We start from the raw sequence: 21,863 nt of genomic DNA on the forward strand, positions 1-21,863 counted from the left end.
AAAATTTATAAAAAAAAACATCCCACAAAAACAAATATATGCATTGTAAGAGCATGCATCCCAATCATACATTTAGAGGAATAGTTAAGAGCCAATGTAGCAGAGTTAGTAGATTTAAAACTAGGGATGACACGTGTATTGAACAGTTACATGATATGAAATATGAATTCCAACAAAGAGGCTATGACCTCAAGCTATTATTGGAAGAAGAGAAAAATGTTTTTGAGCAAAGAAATAGTACAGTTAAACCCTATTTCTTGGCCTCACAAGATAGTTCTAATTTCATTACACCTACTGTGAATCAGCTGAGGTGCACTACTACCTTCAGCCGATGTACACCTGATATTAAGAGAATAATTGGTAAGAATTGGGCTATTTTACAAGCTTTACCTGAACTAAATAATGTTAGACCCTCTTATCCAAAGTTTACTTATAGAAATTCTAGTAATTTGAAAAGTAAGTTACAAAGATATGCGAACTAAAAACCAAAGGGGACTAGAGCTAAATAAAAAGGGCACATTCCCATGCATGAACTGCTCTGTATGCAGTGACATCTGTAAAAGCAATACATTTACACATTCTATAACTCAAAAAAATGTTCTTTACATGTACTGCTACTTGTAACTCTAGTAATATTGTTTATTTAGCTACATGTGACAAATGTTCAAGTTTTTATGTTGTTAAATCAAGCAGAAAACTATGTGAACATATTATTGAACAAAGGTTAGATACTAAAAGGAATTATTTGACAAATGCCATTGCAAAACACAATGTTGAATTTGGCAATACACATACTTTTCCATTTAGGGTCATTGATATGTGTTATACTTGTCAGAGAGGGGGTGATCAGAATAATGATTTAGAAACATAGGAGTATAACTGGATTGTTAGATTGCAAGCAAATAGTACCCCATGTGTTAAATCTACTGTTTCAATTAAACCTATTCTGAAAAGATGCAGATATGTCTTAAAAAATAAATAATAATCATTTATAAGGGTATACATTTTATAACCTTTTTGTAACAGTTTCTCTTTAAATATACACTCTTTACTAATGAGGTTATTAATTGACAATTATGTTGGTTGGCTGTTGTTATCATGTGACATTATTTTTAAATTGACATAGTACTGTGCTTAATATGTTTGTATTACACTGAAGAAGGAGTAATCCAAAAGCTCTGTGTTTTTGACTACATTTTACTGATGTTTTAATAAATTCTTTGGACGTAACTTGGCCATTATTTGTGCTTGGTTTGGACTTTTCTTCAAACGGCAAGTGCATTGCAGGTTTTTGTTTCTTTTGTGTAGGTCGTGTGTGATGCCCAGGGCATTATAATGAATGTGTATGCTGGCTGCCCTGGAAGCTATCATGACTCCCACATCTGGCATCTGACACAACTGACTTATAACCAAAAAACAAAATAGGCAGCAAGGTGTACAATCCAAGCCAGTTTATTGTTAGTGCTTTTGTCCAGAAAATATATGAACTTCTTCAGACAACTGTGTGATCTTGGGGTTTCATTGTCTGAAGAAGTTCATGTATTTTCTGAACGAAAGCGCTAACAATAAACTGGCTTGGATTGTACAGCTTGCTGCCTATTTTGCTTTTTGGTTATATTTCTGATGCAGCTGTACCAGAGATTTGCCAATGGGGACATCCCTCACGGTCACCTAGTGGGGGATGCTGGTTATGCTCTGGAGCCGTGGCTGATGACACGCATCAGAAATGCACACACACCCGAACAAGAACTCCTTAATAAGGCACATGCACAGACCAGAATCATAATAGAGCATGAGTTTGGGATGCTCAAGTCATGGTTCCAGTGCCTGGACACATCTGGTAGAGCCTTGAAGTACTCACCAGCTACATGTACCCAAATTGTCATCGTATGTGCCATGCTACACAATATGATCCTGTGGAAAGAGCTGCAGCAGGAACAGCATGGGGCAGGGCCCCACAGCCCCCCACAATTGCCAAGGCCTGCACAGGCACAGAGTGACTAGGAGGACGAATAACCTGAGCCTGCCCCAGTAGGCAGAAGGAGGCATGCCCAGTATGCCCTGGCCTTGGCAAAGAGGCAACACATAGCACATACACTGACACAGCAGGGACCCAGGGAATGACACCTCTCCCTGACTTGCACATACAGTAAAAGGGATGCCAAACATGACACTACTTGTGCTTAACTATGTATAGGGAGTGTACTATGTGCATCCGACATAGTCAGCCCTCCAGTATCATCCTCAATACTGGCACAACCACAAGGTAAGTCACTCTTCCTACCAATTGCTGAATTGAGTAGTATGTGTTGTTACTTTTATCTATGGTATGGATGTGAGCATGCAAGGGAATTGGGTGGTTGAATGGGATGCCAACAGATAGCAGACACCTGTAGTGGCAGCATAAGATCTGTTACAAATACTGGTGTCACCATAGTGGCCAGTACTAAACAAGGTGATGAAACCCACTGCAGGAAATGTGCTGGGCCACAAGTATGCCCATATGACACACACATGCCAGTCAGGGAGGCTCACATACCCAACAACAGTCTCAGCCAGCAGGACAGGTGTAGACAAACACAAACTAGGGCTGTGCTAAGGCCTCTGATTGATGGCTATGGGTAATCTTCCCCCTCCAGACCTACACAGACAGACTACAACAGGTCAGGCAGTGGGATGTTAGTTCTGAAGGGTAAGAAGACAGAAACTGAAATGTAGTTCAATCAAACCTAAGACTTGTAGTACACTGATATGCCTCTAGTCAGCATGATAGGTTAGAATACAAAATGAAATGGAGCACCTGACATACCAGTACAGTCATAGCAAATTTGTACAAGTGTAATTTGTGCCCCTCAATACTATGTAGAAATTTAGTAACAGTCCAGTGTGCCCCCCCAATCCTATGTAGAAATGTAGTAACAGTCCGGTGTGCCTCCCAATCCTATGTAGAAATGTAATGACAGTCAGGTGTACCCCCCCACAATCCTATGTAGAAATGTAGTAACAGTCCACTGTGCCCCTCCAGTCCTATGTAGACACGTAGTAACAGCAGGTGTGCACCCCACAATCCTATGTAGAAATGTAGTAACAGTCAGGTGTGCCCCCCCCGATCCTATGTAAATACGTACTAACAGCAGGTGTGCCCCCCCAATCCTATATAGAAATGTAGTAACAGTAAGGTGTGCCCCCCAATCCTATGTAGACATGTAGTAACACACAGGTGTGCCCCCTAATCCTATATAGAAATGTAGTAATATGTATGTGTAGGTATAATAGCAGTGGAGCACAGATTACCTGAGCTGGCCAAGGTAGCAGGATAGATCGTAGCATGTGTATAACATGCAGGTCTACGTGTGCTAAGTTGGTGTGTGTTGTATATTGTGTGAGAGTGGTCATTATGTATGCATGGTGAGGTTTGTCCTGGTGGCCACTGCCCAGTACTGCCAATGACAGGGCCAAGTTCTCACAACTGCAGTGCTAAACACAGTGATTCCCAGTATAACACATTCCAGCAGTAAGCCATAGTAAATGTTTGGAAGTAATATGTGTCACCATCTGAAAGATGGACATGGCATGACTGTCGACCCAGATATACAAGCAGTACATAGGGGGAAGCACTTCAGACAGACCGTGTATAATATGTAACTGTCAAATGGACACACCCTTGGAATTGTACATACAGGTTTGCAGCACATTATCTGGGCTTGTAGTAGGAATATCAATGTCATCTGGCCAAACACTGGTAGACCACATAGGTCATAGGAATGATGTATTTAGAAACAGCTGATGTCCCTGCACAAGCCAGCATAAGTGGAATGCACCATGCATATCTTTGATTCAGATACAAGTAGTAGCGATTGCACACATGCACCCAGCTCACCCCACCACCACCCACAGGTACCTCTCCAGCCTTAACCCTGCTGTTGGGAATGAGTACAATATGCCCCCACCTGTGTATGGCAATAGCGAAGGAATTCAGCATGCACAGCAGGTGTCCCATGCAAGTGTGTCCCTTGCTGTAAGCAGCACCCTGCCAGCATCCACACCACTGGACCAATACTGACAGAAAGTATTGGCATGAACACCTTGCACACCTACCCTGTCACCCCAGGGGAATATAGTGTATCACAGTCTGGGACTGTAGGACTGACAGAATGCAATGGCCTGCTACAGCTGGCCTTCATCACTACCAAATGGCCTACAGTCTACTGCCAAAAGCCTGTGTCTCACCCATACTGCCAATATATGTTATGTCATGGACTCATGAATAACAACATGACACAGTCCACAGAACCCAAATGCAAGGCCATGCGGACAAATCACAGTAACATGTCCACCATGTCTGACTGCATGAACTGTGGACCAACACCAAATTGCTGCTGTGAAGAGGTGATAACTAAAGGGAAAATATCAGAGAATGTTCTCATAATGTATGGAAGAGGATAGAATAATAGATGGGGGGGGGGGGTTTGGGAGCATGTGTGTAATGGAGTGCGTGAAGTCCGAAACTCAGCCATGTGCAGATACTATCCCGGACTGAAAACACAAGAATGTGTGGCTACAAACCTGCTTGAGAACCACAATGTGTAGCGGTAATGTCCAGAATTATGACCCCTGCCTCTGGGTAACCTGTGCGAATCTGTACAGCTGTGAGGTATCGCCACAGAAAGCTATGGCCATACTGTCACATCGATGGATGTACTATACCAAGGTGCTGAACCATTTACACAGACCCAGCAGCAAGTGTCTGCAGCTTCCCCTCCAGAATGGCATGAGTGTACAAGAATATGTAGGCTGCTGACCACAATACTGGGCACAGCTGCATTCACCCTGGGATCCCAGGACATCACTGCAAGCAAATATGTCTACCTGACAGTACTTGATTACATAAAACATCACAGTGTATAAAAGTATACATGTTTGAATATCTCTGCTAACACCAGGACCATGTAGCAGAAGCAGCACAGACACAATTAGCTACAGTAACCCACTATCCTTTGTCCATTTTGACCCCATATTGTCAACTGATCTATAGATATCCTGCAGAAACAGTTTACTACCTGTAGGTGTAGAACACAAAAGTCTGCACTTGAGTACAATCTACCTGGAATGGATTCACACATTCAATACAGAAGGTCATACTGGGCATGCTCCCACACTTTAGAGAAATGAAGGCCATGTCAGACAACAAACTACTGAAAGGTCATACTGGGCATGCTCACACACTTAAGGAAATGAAGCCCATGTCTGGCAACAACAGTGGACCATGCATATCTGACAATCACAGATGTTAGTGCATACACTCTTCAGTATGCACCAGTCATGCTTTGCATACACATTAGATAAGAATACATACATATATCCAAGGACAACACACTATAATAGGCCAAACGTACACATACAAAGATGTGTGGAAGAGAGTGACAGTAACAAAGAGCCTTCCATCATGAGGCCTGTCCATCCAGCACACATCCAATTGGCTAAAACCACATGATGTGCAAATGTCAATCACCGTAGACATATGCCTCTGGAATCCCTCAGCATTATAGTGTATGTGGTGCTAGTGCTAACTGTGCAACATGACTGTACAAGTCAGTACCCATCTAGTAGTTGTATGCACGTACCTGTGGAATATAAACCTGTGTGGGCCTGAGTGTGGTGTGTCTGCCTCTAGATGAATGGGTTATGGCCCATGCACACACACTGCACTCCCCATTGCCCTACTACGGCAAGCCTGCTGATGTCTTCACCTTGAAAAACACCTTTGGGGATGTAGTAGCCCATTAATCTCTGTGGCACTTCCTATAACTGTGTAATGCTGTAGTGTAATGTACTAGTTAGGTAGGAGTTATAATCTCAGATGTGATAACTGTGTGTGTGTGTTTGTCTGTAAAGGGATCAATGCTTTTTAGGCCAGTCACACTCACTACAATATCAAATGCTCTACTTAGGCATGCCTGCTGATGTCATTAACTTTAAAATACACCTTTGGGGAAGAAGTAGCAAAGTAATCTCTGTGGTGTGTCCTATAACTGCGTAATCCTGTAATGTGATTTTCTATTCCCATACGTGGCAACTGTGTGTGTGCTTGTCTGTCTAGGGATCAATGATTTTTAGGCCAGTCACACTCACTACAATATCAAGTGCCCTACTTTGGAATGCCTGCTAATGTCATTAACTTTGAAATACACCTTTGGGGAAAGATTAGCCCAGTAATCTCTGTTGTGCGTCCTATGACTTTGTCATGCTGTAGGGTGATGTACTAGTCAGGTAGGAGTTCTAATATCAGACGTAGCATGTGTGTGTGTGTGTGTGTGTGTGTGTGTGTGTGTGTGTGTGTTTATCTATGTAGGGATCAATGCTTTTTAGGCCAATCACACTCACTACAATATCAAATGCCCTAATTTGGCATGCCTGCTGATGTCATTAACTTTGAAATGCACCTTTGGGGAAGGAGTAGCCCAGTAAACTCTGTGGCACGTCCTATAACTGTGTAATGTTGTTGTGTAATATGCTAGATTGGTAGGAGTTCTATTCCCAGCCATGACAAGTCTGGATGTCTGTGTAGGGAGCAATGCTTTTGAGGCCATTAACAGTCACTACATTCTCCAGTGCCCTTCTTTGGCAAGCCTGCTGATGTCATTCACTCTGAAATAATTTTTGGGGAAGAAGGAGCCAAATGATCTCTGTGGCATGTCCTATAACTGTGTAATTCTATAGTATGATAAACTAGTTAGGTAGGAGTTCTGTTCCCAGACATGGTAAGTGTGGATGCTTGTGTGTGTGTTGGATTGTCTGTGTAGGGAGCAATGCTTTTGAGGCCATTCACAGACACTACAACCTCCATTGCCCTTCTCTGGCAAGCCTGCTGATGTCATTCACTTTGAAATACACCTTTGGGGAAATAGTAGTCCAGTAATATCCATGGCGTGTCCTATAACTGCATAATGCTATAGTGTGATAAATTAGTTAGGTAAGAGTTCTGTTTCCAGATATGGCAAGTGTGGGTGTTTATTTGTCTGTGTAGGGAGCAATGCTTTTGAGACTTTTCATAGTTACTACAACCTCCAGTGCCCTACTTTGGCAAGCCTGCTGATGTCATTCACTTTGAAATACACCTTTGGGGAAGGAATAGTCCAGTAAACTCCATGGCACATCCTATAACTGCATAATGCTGTAGTGTGATAAACTAGTTAGGTAAGCGTTCTAGTCACAGACATGGCAACTGTGAAACTCTGTGTGAGTATGTTTGGTAGTGTGTGTGTAGACAGCAATGGGTTTCGGTGATTCACAGTCACTATGCACACCTACAAATGGAGAACATTGATAACTGTGCAGTAACAGAGACCTGATCCAAACCTCCAGAGAGCACCCCTGCAATACCAGGTGCAGCTCATATCACATCTGTTGGCCACCAAACCACGACCAAAACAATAAAGGTGAAGGAGTGTCCATATTCACCAAGGATATTCACACCACCAGGCTACTTGCCCAACAGAATGTGTCTGAAATACATCTGGTGCAACTAACACTAGGTTAGACTGCATTCCAAATTGTATAGCTTGCTACAGATCTCCCACCATGCCCCATGATACCCACTACAGCCTTTGAAACATATTGTGAAATATTATGATACAAGCAAACACCCTAATACTGGGTGAGTTACACTACCCTGATATTAACTGGGAAAACTACTTGTATACCAACACATGTGCCCAACGGTTCTTAGAAGTCATAATTCCCAATGCCCTGGACCATGTAACCCATAGTCCCAAGAGGGGCTCAAATATCCTAGACCTGGTCATTTCCAACATGGGACATCAATGCTACACCCATTTGTGGTCAGGTATGCCCATGAGCTAATCACCTTTAACATCATCATCCCTCCCCTACACCCCAGTAAGGACACCTCTTTAACACACATCTCCAAAGCCAATGTCATGCTACACATCAGATGTGACTAACATCATGACACCCATGCAGAAGGGAACTGAAGGGACAACTGCTGAATCATACATGAAGGCACTGTATGAGCACATCCACTCATGCATGAATCATGCCATCCAATAGTAAACCACGATGCTCCCCATCCAAGAAAAGGATGCCAGTGTGGTGGCCCCCTGCCATAAACATACTGTATAACAATAGGAGAAAACTCTCACAGAAATGGGGGACTTTCCAGGATGCAAAATACTCCCTTACCAGCTACAGTAGAAGGCAGAGATTACTCATAACATCCACAAAGCTTATTTACAAACATAATATAGCCACAAATGCCAAAGACAACTGCAACCATTTCCATAGCTATGTGAGGAATCTAAATGGCAATGCCCAGAACTGCTGTGAGCTACAACAGGATGGTACTAAATCTACTCCTCCCAGTGATATTGCCAATATCCTGGCAGATTGATTCAGTGCCAACTGTACCCCCCTCCCAACCCCCAAAGGGCCCATCTTAACATGGATAGATTGTCATACACTGGTAATAACAGCCACATAGGCAAAAAACACACTCTACAGAGCTATGACAACAACAGCCATGGGAACAGTCAACATCCGGGCTGTGTACTACATGAGCTACAAACTGCACTTGCACCTCACCTACGTGCTATGTCTAATCATAGCCACACCTCAGGCTTCATGCCCACTGTGTGGCACACAGCTACAGTTATCCCAGAAAACAAGGGGGGATCCACCTTGGATTCTGGGAACTACAGCCCCAGCAGTATGACACGCCTGCTCTGCAAGAACATGGAATGTATTATCATGGAAATTAAAACAAAGGCATTGGTAACATGCAGACACTGGACCCTAACCAGGATTGGTTTGTGAAGGGCCAAGCATGTCACCTCAACCTAAATGACAACTGTAAATCCATCTCCAGAGCCATGGACAAGGGTAAGGTGGTTCACACAGCCTATCTGGACTTCACCAAGCCCTTCAAAAACATCCTCCAGTCTGGAATCATAGATAAATGTATCATGCTGGCCATTAATCCCAATGTCACCTGATGAGCTGCCAACTGCTGTACTGTCACAACCCACACTGTAAATGTAGGTGACACCAACCCTAGCCCCAGACAAGTGACAGTTAGAGTACCTTAGGGTTCAGTCCTGGCACTGCCCTTGTTCAGCATCTACTGCCCTGAAGTACAGTCCAACAATAAGGGCAAACAAAGGTCGCAGATGACTGCACAATGGGAGCCAATATTGAATCCCCACATGATGTGGATATGCTACAGAAGGGCCTTACAGAAAGACATGCTTGGTGCCTGAGCCATGGCCTCAAGATCAATGCCAAGAAATATATAGCTATCCCCATTGGGAAGGGACATGTACCTGTGAAGTATCACATAGGTGGCAGTACACTAAACACCTAAAGTGTGATAACAGACTTAGGGACATAGGTGGCCAGTGGTCTCACCTTTGATAACCACATTGCCACAACAGTCAGGAAACCCACCTATGTGGCACATCTTCCAATAAGGGCTTTACATCCAGGAAAAGGAGCCAATTGTCCCACTCTAGGCATCTCTCAGTAAACCCAGTACAGACTACAATGGCCTGTTATGTATATACCTCACAAGACATCTGCAACAAGTAGAGAAGCTGCAGACATACCTGACAAAATGATCACAGACATAAATCAGATGCCCTATGCTGACATTCTGAAAATAAAATCAGCCAGCAATATTCTGCCAAGTATTGTGTTCTCAGAGGTAATCTCTGCTTAACATTAAATGCCACGTGAAACCCGCAGCTGTTGGACATGCTACACTTAGAGAATTCCAAACCCTCACAGCCACATGCTCCAGGGATTCAAATCCTGTCATCACAATGAACAATACATGCATGAAGGATATGTTCCTGACCCAGAGACTCCCCAGACTCTGGAATAGGCTGCCCACACATGTCAAGCAGAGTGGCACTTTGGACCTCTTCAAAAGGAACCTGGACAATTGGATGGGAGATAGGACATTTACCCTGGGATCATGTCAGATGCCCTGCTAGACAGGGGTGCAGGGAAGTATATATTGTTGGAAGTCATAGACAGAGAAATGTCATGTCTAGGCATGTATAGGCCATAGGGCCAATAGCCTAGTATCAATGTAAGACCCTATGAACCTATGAACTACACCTTCCATTGCCCAACCTTGGCAAGGTTGCTGATGTTATTCACTTTGAAATACACCTTTTGGGAAGGAGTAGCCCAGTAATCTCAGTGGTGCATCTTATAACAGCGTAATGCTGTAGTGTGCTATACTAGTTTGATAGGTGTTCTATTCCCCGACATTGCAAGTGTGTGGTCATTTGCCTGTGTAAGGAGCAATGCTTTTGAGGCCATGCACATTCACTACAATCTCCATTGCCCTTCTTTGGTATGCCTGCTGATGTCATTCACTTTGAAATATACCTTTGGGGAAGGAGTAGCTTAATAATCTCCATGGTGAGTCCTATAACAGTGGAATGTTGTAGTATGATATACTAGTTTGGTAGGGGCTCTATTCCCCGACATAGCAAGTGTGAATGTCTGTGTGTTTGTTTGTCTGTGTAGGGAGCAATGCTTTTGAGGCCATTCACAGTCAATATAACCTCCATTGCCCTTCTTTGGCAAGCCTACTGATAACATTCACCTTGAAATACACCTTTGGGGAATGAGCACCCCAGTAATATCCGTGGCATGCAACTGTAGTGTGTCTGTGTTTGTCATTCATATCCTCAGTGGAGGTGGCTGTGAGTGTGTAACAATTGGAGTCATTGTAGAATGGGTTTTGCAAATTTCTTATATGGTGGCCCTATTATATGTCACAATGTCCACCTTACAAGGATAACAGATGTCAAACAGCAGAGAGGCTGGGGTTGACAATCCATACCCCTAAATGTGACATCAAGGCCTGGTGAACAATTTAGGCAACACTTCCAGAGAACACTCTCAACCCACATCTCATACGCAAACACACTCGGCTAGGCAACGACCACTTTGTTGGCAGTTCCCTGCATATTACCCACAGATAGTAACCATGGTGTGATTGCAGCAGACTACAAAGGGCATGGCACCCTGTCCCATCACTACAATAGGCACATAATTGCAGACAGTGCACCTTCACTATGTTCCCCACTGGACGCCTGTAACAACTGTAGTGCCATCATATGTACCCACAAAGGACATACTATGCCTTAAACACATGCCCTGTATTGGCAAATCCCACTGACACCAGGGAATACCTGTATCATGCTGTCAATGTAGGTGCAGCCTGGTGCCCATTGCCAGTTCCCACCACATGAGGCCAGGAATGGCACATCTGATGATAACAATCTGTGTGCACAGCATGGCCCAGATACCCCAGGTACAGTTCCACATGTCTCCGAACATGCATGTGGGATGTGTGCATATCCCAGACACCGCCCATGTCATGGACTATAGAACACATACATGGCAAGCATTGCACAGCACTGGCCACCAACAATAGTAACCCAGATGACTGGATGGTGAATACAATACCCACCTGTGTGGGCCAATCCAGACACTACACTCATGAGCCACACTACAGACTATTGTCATGTAGCCTGATGCCAAGTTATACCCTTCTCCTAGCCTTGTACAGCTTTTTGGCACAGTCAACCACTACACACCTGTGAAGCAATGCATCCATGCATGTCAGTACTCGCACCCTGTGTCTGTCTGTGTGGAATATAATGATTGTGATCCCATTCACACTCATTACACACATCACATTGGCCTACTGAAGCATGCCATCTGATGTTAGACACCTTCACATACCCTTTGCCCATATATCATCCTGATAACCCCTGTAGTGCATGTCATACCTGCGTATTACTGTATTGTGGTAAACTAGCTAGTTAGAAGTCCATTTCTGACCCTACCAACTGTGTTAATGTGTGTGAGTCCCTGAGAGAGTGTGGCCGTGTTCATGTAGACAGGCACGTGTACTACACCTACGTTATCGCTCCTAGATCACTGTTGTAGATGTCACTCACCATCTGATATACCTTTGGACAGCTTCCCCACCATGTAACCTCTGTGGCGCATGCAATAACTGCATAGACACGTGATGGCAATAGATAGTCAGGGGTTTGAAACCCCGTACTGGTAAGTGCGTGACACAAACATGTTTAGGATTTACTCTCCCACCCCCTCCCTGTCTTACTTTGTCTCTGTCTGTTATATTCCCCCTCTGGTGGATGTGGAGAAGTACACCTGCTTTGCTTAGGCAGCAGCTTGTGTTTTGTAAGTGATGCTCATGATCAGCTGATAGCCTCTGCAAGAAATGAGGTCCCCCTCTAGCTGATTGCATGTGGAACAGCTGTGGTAACATTCCCATAGCCAATTGCATGGAAACATACTTCAATATCTAGGAACATCATCTGGGTGTTGGGCCTTTTCAATCACTGTGAGCAGGACCTCGTGTCAGTGTTTGGCAAACAGCATCACAGATGGTATTGAGATTTACCTCCAACAACATACACTGTGGAGCCAAGCCAATAAACAGGAGGGAGATGTGCTAGACATGACTACAGAATGCAAGTGTTGCTCTTCTGCATTTGGAGTAATGTTGGTTTAACAGGGTGTGTGTGGATATAGCTGGTTTACATGATTTAATACCTGTCATGACAGTGTTATGTGTTCGAGGTAACTCCCACCCGTATGGTTATCTGCAGACTGGGTAGTGTTTGGAGTCTTATGCTTTTTGTGCTACTCACAGATCACCTATCTTTGAACTGCAGAAGCATAGTCTGAGGATTGCAGTCAGTACATGATGACAGCCATGAGAGTTACTGACTTCATATCCCTCATAGGGCATATGTCACAACAAACCCTGTTACAACAGTACATGTATGAGGGTATCACAGCAACATGCGAATACTGGCCCAGTGTTTGTGGCTCCAGCCACAAGTATGTCAACCTTTGCACATATGTCATGCAGTAAGTGGTACATATGTTCTGCACACCATTATTTATTGACATCATACCTGATAACAAGCCAGTCAGATATCAGATTTCTAGACATGTTATGTTTAGTAAGGGTTATTTCTGAGGACATAACCTGGGCATTCTGTGATTGTGTGTACAGTACTGGGGTCTGAGTACTTATGGTGATTGTTGACAGTATGTGTATTTTGAATACGTACCTTGGCCTGTGCATAGACTGTGGTAGATGCCATTGTTCTTCATCCTGTTCTACCTGATGTTACATGCTGCTCCAATGTATGGTACCCTATCAGCTCACATGTTTGTAGGGCCAAACACACATGCGTCCCATACCACAGACAGGCAATGGACCACACTGTGTTGTGACCCAGTTTATGTAGGGTTAGTGTGTGAGTGGCACATATGAGGATGGTGTTTATCAGACAGTCCATATAGTGTCATGTTAAGCTTGCATCCCATATGTGGCTGTGGCTGTGTTCACATTGGTTGTGGGTATGCACTTTCTCACAGGTGTCTGTTACTCCATGCTGTGACATGCCTGTAGAGCCTGCTATATTTGCAGGTACATGTGTATTCCCCCATACAAAATGTAGTCCAGTGTTGTGGCAGTCTGCCTGTAGTTTGCACAGTGCTCTGTTACATGCCTAGCAGCTTAGTGTATTACCCAGTGTGATGTTATGTCCAAATATTTTTAAGACGTACTGCTGCCAGGCCACCATAACTGTTGTGCATTTCTGACAAAGCAGTGGGATTCTGTACAGATGTATGTCACTAACTACTGGGTAGTATGTGGCCATGTGACCTCTGCACCACCAGTTATTATGTGTCAGGACAGACAGGCGTATGTGAATGCATAAACTGTGTGGGCATATATAGTCCAGTATTTATGTGATATACCCATGCACATGGCTGTTAACACCTACATTCTCAGGCTTGGTCCACATGTCTTGCACGAAGGGGATCTGTGTACACCTCTGGACTGACCAGAGAGTGCCAGATTGCCCACATATATTGGTCATATCTCTGCTGTAGTCCACAGGATCATTACTGTGCTATCAGTGGTACTGTACTATGATGTCCTTAGGATGTCTGTCAATAACCAATGGTGTATATGTCAAAAGCAGATGTGACCTCCCACACACAATATGTCTGTTAAGACAACCGCTGTTACAGTAGCAACAGTCTACATATATACCTGCAATAAATACATGACATCCCCTTGCACTAAGAGGTTGAGACTATTGGTACTGCGGTAGGACTACACTCCATGTTCTGGACATATGGTATATAGATATATAGACATATACATATCTACATACATATATGGATATATATATATATATATATATATATATATATATATATATATATATATATATATATATACAAACACACACACACACACACACATGCACATATATATATACACATATACACATATACAGATATATAGATATATATGCACATATAGTTATGGATATCTATTTATATATATCGACATAAATAAGTATATCTGTACATATATGCTGAGCATACATATATATATATATATATATATATATATATATATATATATATATATATTTAGTTATACAGGGAGATGTATAAATTGCCATATATATGATGCACTATACAGATGTGTATAAATACATATATATATATGAATATGTATGTGTATGTACATGTAGACATATATCTACATATGTATATGTATATATTCATATCCTTGTCATGTGTAAACTTACTGTTGTGTATACCTTCCCAGATGCATCACACCGTATGTATCTGATATGTGTATATTTAGCTATAACAACATATGTGATGCAACAGTAATATCACTAACAAGCACTACACAATTGTGGAAGTCACAGCAATTGTTTAATACGATTCAATATGAGTACTGACAGATATAGTGGAAAAACAACAACTGTATCCACAGCTGTCATGGAGTAGTAGTTAACTGTTGTGACTATAGTGAATATGGTCCAGGTTTCAAGGGCTGTTTATTTTGTTGTTGGGCAGAACAAGGGCAGCTGGATACAGAGTAGTTAAGGCACTTCTGAGCAGCTTTACGCATGTTTGTGTGGGTTTGCGGAAAGCTAAGCGGTGCTAATGTACGGTTAAATGTACGGGCTGTTACACAGTGTAGGCTTCACTTACCAGTGCGCAAATGTTCTTAGCTGTTATATTGCAGTAATGCTGACACCTGCTAAGCATGTCTCAGCCCTGGTAACCAGAGCTCACATGCCAGTCTAATAATATAGCAGGGTAATGACATCCGTAGTAAGTGTATGTAATGCCATGTACAAAACATGCATCTATGTGCCATCATTACAGTAGCAAGGGGTGTGAGTGTCATGTCTGGGACACTCGAGTATATAAGACCTGTACATCACTCTTATCCACATGAATGTGTTACATACAAGGGTAGTAACCCAGGTTACGTGCCGTCACACTGGCCTGTACTGTATCATGCCATTACTACTGTTGACAGTGCTTTCCCAAGCAAGAGTGGATTGCTAAATGTAGTACTAGCAACAAGCACCCCAGCATTCATGCATAGATGGACACTGAGGCCTCACTGTCATGTTCCTGGTGTGTGAGCTATGTCACAGTATATATCCCCTAGTGGATAATAAACTGGCATGTGGAAAGTAACTGTAGACTACTGTCTGTACAGCACATGTCAGTGAGGGCTTCCAACATGTAGTAATAGCATACATATTGGTTTCAGACATCTATCTGTCAACACATTCATCCTACTGCTTAGCTAGTAGGCAAGATGATGTATGCCAGTCCCTGTACAGATGTGCAGATGGCAGGTATCCAGCATGGATATGTACAGACAACCTATGCTTGACTGACACTGGCATGTCTTCCCAGCTGTGTTATAACTGGCACAGATAGGACACAACACCCTGTATGCACCACATGCCATGGGTACCTCCACTACACTACCACAGTCAACAGAACATGCTTGGGTACACATCTCCAACACAGACACTAACTATGTTTTGTAATACATGTTGCATACATGTCAACTGGATCACCTCAGTGGCCATTTGCAGGAGGCACCCAGAGGATTGGCTGATGCATGTCACTCTCACCCTGAGGGTCACCACAGTGGTGTCTGTAGATAGATTTTTGGCTGGCACATGGCAGGTGGCACAATACCACTGTACACACATCCCCTACACTTCCCATCTCTCCATGGGCAATAGCCAGGCACACACCTATGACCATCTGCAGCGATTCACCCCAGTACTGACAAATATGTACATGTGCATTTCTGAGGATATCAGTGTATGTGTGTTAGTACACCTGTAGTTGAGAATACCATGAGAGCCTTCACACCCACTGCAACACCCATTGCCATAGTTAGATGTGGCTGCTGCTGTACCGGACATTACATGTACCCTGTTATGCTCCTATCCCTAACAGCTACCTGAGCATTGCAGTACCAGCACAACAGTGTTGTACAAATGGGTTGATAGGCATGGGATACCCATCTGGCAAGTGTGTGTATATGTGCATGTGTGTATATATGTAAGGTACAGCATTCCGAGGCCACATACTCCTATTACAATACACATTGCCACACAGTATTACAGATAGTCATGTTGCTGCCCATAGGTGAGGCATGAAAATGCATCACCCTACTATGCCTGTGGCATGTGCATTAGATGCTTATCCCTGTAATACCACTGTTGAGATGGACAATGGGTTGTATCGCAGTCATGGTCACTGTGCGATGGTGGGCATGTCAGAGTGTCATCATGGGTTCCAGTGTGTACAGTATCCACAGTGGGTGCTTTGTACACTGTCATTACACCATAGTACCCCCGATACATGTCCCATGTACCAATGTATGGTGACCACTGTCACCATCAACTATACAGGTAACTGATAGCACAATCCAGCTCAGTCATGCATGTGCTGTGTGCAGCCTACCTGTAACACATTGGACACACTGATAGGCCCAGGTCTCTCTGATGTGTGTCTGCCTGTTATGTGTCTGTTAATGTGTATATGATGGTATGTTGCACTATGTATTGTCCATATACAACCATGACATCCCCCATTACCATACTGTACATGTCTGGGGATGTTCCGCATTTAACATGTAACATGGAACATACTTCATCCAAAATGCTGTGTGGTGTGTACAATGCAAGCCACACAAATCAGTAGCACTACATACCTAGGTAGGGGTCTAGTCCCATTGTTGCCAAGTAAGAATGTGAATGTATGTGGATGGATCTACATCAGGTTGCTGATTATACATGTTCCAGGGGGTCTCCTTCCCATGTGGCACAGCCAGTAACTGTTATACAGACCTATGACATGTGTTCAACTGTACCCAGGATATGTCACAGCCATGGTGTCATCACGATGCCATACCCCTTGTGGAATATGACTGCAGACCGTCCTCCTGCTGACACATGAACACTCACAGCACAAATGGATAACATTATGGAGACCACAATCACTCAGTGTTACTAACAGCTATAATGCATCATGGCTGGACAGCTAGACTACCTGACATGTAAACATTAAACATTACTGCTGACAGCATGTTGCACAGCAGTACATTGGTACACTGTAGTACAGTCTCTGTGTGCATCAGAACCATATTAGCCTGTCCCTGCTTTGATGTTATGGATGAGAGGGATGTGGCACAGGTATCATCATATGCACAGGGTGTGTTGTTGGTTTGCCAGAGACCAAAGGTGGGCCATACATTTGACACCATGTGTGTGGGTGAGGGGTGTAATTAGGTGATATGGGCATGGTGATGTTGTGTATGTAGGTATGGGATTGCTCTAGGTTTGTTTGTGTACTGTGTGGGTATGCATGTACACAGTTCTGCCATGTGGCTGTCCTATACAGTTGTTTCTTGGACAACTGCAGACCATACCTGGCAGAGTGTGCAGTTCACCGACTCCAGCCATGGACATGTGGACTGTGCCTGCCAGGGGTTCCATGGGCACGTCCAGGTACAGGTCTCGATCTGCTACTCTCCCCTAATGATGACTCAAGAAAAATCTTGATGATTGGATGGGAGATAAGAAATTCACCCTGGGGATCACTTATGTGGTTCTGCTCAACAGTGGCACAGGAAAATAATATTCTTGGGTGGCGAAAGCCAGGGTACCTTTGGCTAGGCTTAAATAGGCCCTAGGGCCAATAGCCCAGCACCTACCTATGAACCTATGAATCTATGAACCTATGATGACAGATGTCCACTGGAACCAGGTACCTCCTGGGACTGGCCAGGGTCATGTGCACATGGTCTGCTGTGGTGTGGTGTGGACAGCGCCCCTCCTTGCAGTGCTGGGGCTGGTATTGCCACTACAGGAGCGCTTTGGTGTCCTTGCATGTCCACGTCGACTGCTAACTGTTGCTGGCCTTTGTCCACATGGCCATCGCCCCCTCCCACCACATGCTCAAGCACGGACAGTCCACGGTCGATGAGGGCCACCATCTCACACAACCATCTGTCCATGACCTCGGTATAATCATGGAGGGCATCTGCAAGTTCATGGAAGTTGTCACTTATAGATGAGAGAGCAGCCCTCTGCAGCCTCAGACCCTGTCTGGTGTACAGTTCCATATGTGCCTCAGCCCCCATGACAGTCTAAAACATGCATCTGCTGGTACCAATTGTGCACTTCTGCCAGTGGCATGATGACCAGCGGCCCTCCCATGCGTACCCCAGTACATCTGCCTATGTGGTCCCCTACTGGTCATCTGGCTATGTCTGCTGTGTCCAGACACAGCAGGCATAGATACCATTTTCTCCTGTGCACTGCCACCAACCACCAACTGTCCCTCTGCTATGGCCACTGGTGATAGGGTATCTACAGGCACTGTGACTGTGTGCGGGGTTGGGGTGGCTAACATAGGGATGCAGATTCGGCCTCTGACAATCCCGCCTGTGCCTCAACAGTCCTATCATCATTTTCGGTGTCTGTATGGACACCAACATCAGACTGCATGCAGGTGGGACCCTGACCCACCTCGCCGCCTGTGAGGGGAAAACAAGAAATGCACATTAAGACCTGTATGGCATTGCATAACAGTACACACACACACACACACACACACACACACACACACACACACACACACACACACACACACACACACACACACACACACACACACACACACACACACACACGCACTCACACACATGCCCTGAAATTCCACCATAATACCTACCTGTCCCTGAGTTTACAGACAGTCCCAAGTTTATTCATGTAAGTTCCCCATCCTGCATCATACTTGGTAACATACACTCATTAAGACCATTCATTAACGTATCATTCTTCTAAATGCCTAGACAAGTGATCACAATACATGACATGTTATTCCATTAACTCTTTAACTTGATTGGAGTGGGTTTTACAAGGCCTTATTGCTGTCATCCAGTGTTCACTCTGGGTATGTCCGGACATTGTGAGCATGGCCTCCATATGTTAGGGGCTACTATGTTCACTCAATAATGTCACGCACTGGAGTGTCATATGTAACTATTGCTCAGTAGATGCAAGATCTGCTGCTCGTCTGGACATCATGAGCATAGCCGATATATGTTAGGGGCTTCCATGTTCACTCAATAATGTCACGCACTGAAGTGTCATATGTAACTATTGCTCAGTAGATGCAAGATCTGCTGCTCAATAGACTTATTATGTGGACAACAGTAATATATGGATTCATTCCCTGGTGTTGTCTAGTAATTCCCCAATGTGTCTGTAGTGCTTCATACATGGGTAGTTGTTCACCCTTCTGCTGATTGCAATTTTAATGGTATACCTGGTGTCTAGTGTCCTTGCCAATGCATGTTCCATGATACAGACCTTATTACACTATCAGCTGTTCTGAGATTACTTATCAGACAAGTATTCCTGGTGCCTCATGTGGCAGCCCATGTCCATGTACTCCAAGATTCCAAAGGGAAGTACTGATGTATGAACACCCCACAATCACACATGTGCATACATTGACACCCACATAAACACACACACACACATACATCCTAGATGCATCAACCCCCTCCACTCCACCAGATTGCACTTACAGACAAAATAACTCCCCCACCCACCCACACACACACACACCTACAGGTGAGGTTGCACAAGGATAGTACACACAGACCTCCCATTACCCATCTGTCAACATGCATAACATATGGTACTCAATAGCATGCAATGCAGCTATAGTCAATCCATGCTAGCAACAGTATACATGTGTATGATGCATGGCTTGTGTTAGTAAGTGATGGCCCTCCCCCTGGAAAACACTGCACCCATGTACACAGTATTGCTGTGCACCTATTCTGCACCCTTCCATGTACTGTGCACCATACCTCACAGGTGTACACACCATTGCTGAATGTGTATCACTGTGTCAGTTATGTCTGCTCTAATGCTCACAGCCCCTATGTGTTTGTCCAACACATACCTGGGATGATATGTGGACAGATGCCTGTGAATTCCTGATGTCTCTTTTACAGATCTCAATATCAGAGGTGCATGTATGACCAATACGATACTATTACAGTGACAACCATCAAACCTTACCATGGCAATGGGGAGTATACACACCCTTATTGATATGGCACCCTCTTCCTTGATATGCCATGGAACCACATCACTGCATATGTTAACATTACATGAGCCTGATATGTGACATATGTCCTGTACATTCAAATGCAGTCTAACAAATGTGTTAATTGTGCTGATGTTGACAGCGATGCATACACTTTGTGGTTGCATATATGTGCACTCCCATATCATGACGGTTTGTTGCAGCTACTGTCATGTGTACTACAGCAGTCACTATTCCTGGCAGGGGTATACTAGCATGGCCATCTGCATTTGCCAGTGTATGGTCAGTCTGCCCTACACATGTCCCCCAACTCTGCATGATTGCAAACTCAACTCCTGTACACATCCCTTGGAGTTCACACACTGCCACCACTATTGCTGTGGAGTCAGGGTTACATCTGCCACAGTTCCTGAACCTGACTGTGTGCAGATATATCCATTCATAGCATCCTTAGGATCCTTGTTACAGTGCACTGGTGTGTCATGATGGCACACCCCTCCCCACCTTCAGCCTTTTTGCAGATGCTTGACAACTATGGCCTACACATGTGTCTCGGTTTGCAGTGTCCCATACACTGAACACCACATGTAACAGCCTAGTCACAGCTAATGAATGGCAAACATACAGGTGTACACTGGCACCAGCACAGTACAGATGGGGATGGTGGGCTTGAGGTGGGGTGAGTCGCTGGTTGTGTAGCACATGTATCTTACATGATACGGTCTGTAGGTTTCCAACATGATCATGGTACACCAGTACACATTGCAATGCATGACTGTTGGGAACCACTTCTGTTATGCATACACTATGTGTAGAGAGGCCTGGTTGCTGTATCCTGTGGTACAACTGTCACATCTGATTACCCTAACCCACAGGCCAAACCCTTGCAGAGTCCAGGCAATTGCTGACATAGGTACTGCACAGCCAGTACTTGCTGGACATTCTTGCAACCCCCTCAGTGTTGTAGCATGTTACTGGGCAGCCCACATGACCAGACTGCTACATGTGACATAATTTGTCTTGGATGGCCATCTGCTTATTTCCCACATCATTCCTGTCCCATACATCCTTGCAACATAAAAGACTGTCTGCACTTTTTGCCAAAGCATATGCAATGGTGAGGTATGGCTACATGTCCAGCTCATGGGTGCTACCTATTGGGTATGGGGCCCATGCCATGTCATGTAAGATGTGTGCTAGCCATGCCTGCCTCTGTTGCAGGTAAGTGTGCACATTTGATGGCCAAATGTTTTGGACAGCAGACCAATACATGGTGTGACATTAGGGATGTGTAC

Source organism: Protopterus annectens, chromosome 4.part1 (genome assembly GCF_019279795.1).
Source record: "Protopterus annectens isolate FY-2018-M chromosome 4.part1, PAN1.0, whole genome shotgun sequence".
In the NCBI taxonomy this organism is placed as follows: domain Eukaryota; kingdom Metazoa; phylum Chordata; order Ceratodontiformes; family Protopteridae; genus Protopterus; species Protopterus annectens.